Here is a 1,273-nt window from a genome sequence, read left to right as displayed (position 1 = left end):
GATCTAAATTGTGACCACGGCGGCGTAAAACTTCTCCTATTTATTCACGCGTCACCTTTAATCTTTGCTTTGAGCACTTGAACACTACTGTACTGTTGAGGAAATCTTTCGACAGAGTCATGAAAAGTAGCCTCTCTTCTATGTTACTCCTTTTCTTTGCAACGATGTTATTATGCTCCTACAATCCTTCTCCAATGTTCTTTATTTCTTTTTAAAAAAGACGAAGCAAAGGAAGACTTCGGTTTCAATGCAGTGAAGGTAATACAGAGTAGTACTTTAGATCACATCCCCTGCCCCCTCCCCCACAAAAACAAAACAAAAATACAACAAAACAAAACGAAACATAAAAAAAATAACTAGCAAAACAAAAGCCCCTCGCCCCGAAAACACCAACCCAAAAACAAAAGCCCCCAACAAAAAGAAATTTTAAAAAACCAACTACCCAAAACAAAACAAAATAAAAACAAAAGCAAACATTGCCTCTTGTGAGCTACCCAAAATGGACGCTCATGCCGTATTGAATATGGTCGCTTTAAAGGACAAGCGAGCTAACCCACATTTCGGGGGTTTCCAGAAATTTTAACCTACACCAAAAGTGGGCATTGCCCTACCTATAGGAGAAGTCTGGTATCATTGGTGGGTATATTTGTTTGGTTACAGAGAAAACTCTCTTTGTCTTTTAAAGAAACTGAACAAGGGGCAAAAACGTTACTTTCGATTTTCTCAAAACAGCGTTTTTCGAGATAGCCCCCTTGTGCTTAAAAGCAATGCAAAGTAGGAAGGTACGTATTGAACTCGAGACATCCAGTCTTCGAGGGTGGCTTTCCAGGTAATCTGGTGAAGTCAGTGGAGATGCCCGAGGAAGGGTGGCCGCCTATCTTGTGTCATTGTAGGGAGATACTCATTTATCTAAAAGAGGGCGTCTGGGCTTTTTCTTTTCCACCCTCGTGTGGCTTCAAACACTGGATAGAGGCCCCACCCCCCTTTCCCCCGAGATCTGACCTGAAAAATGGGAAGTAACCGGGAATGGCAGTGAGTGGTAGAGGAGGGAAGTGGAGAATTTTTCGACCCTTACTTCTTTTTTAAACAGTTTTCAATCAAACGCTTTTGACAGTTCGCCAATAATTCTGTTCGAAACGTAATAATCCTTGTCAAAATTAGGAGTATACATGTATGTATCTCCAATTGCAGACATAGCAAGGTTTCTAAAGTTACTTAACAACTCTCGATCTCAGTGCATTCTTGTCCTATCTCTATTTTTAACAGTGAAAAA

Source organism: Aplysia californica, unplaced genomic scaffold (genome assembly GCF_000002075.1).
Source record: "Aplysia californica isolate F4 #8 unplaced genomic scaffold, AplCal3.0 scaffold00224, whole genome shotgun sequence".
Classification (NCBI taxonomy): Eukaryota; Metazoa; Mollusca; class Gastropoda; order Aplysiida; family Aplysiidae; genus Aplysia; species Aplysia californica.
This window is presented reverse-complemented; position numbering follows the sequence as displayed.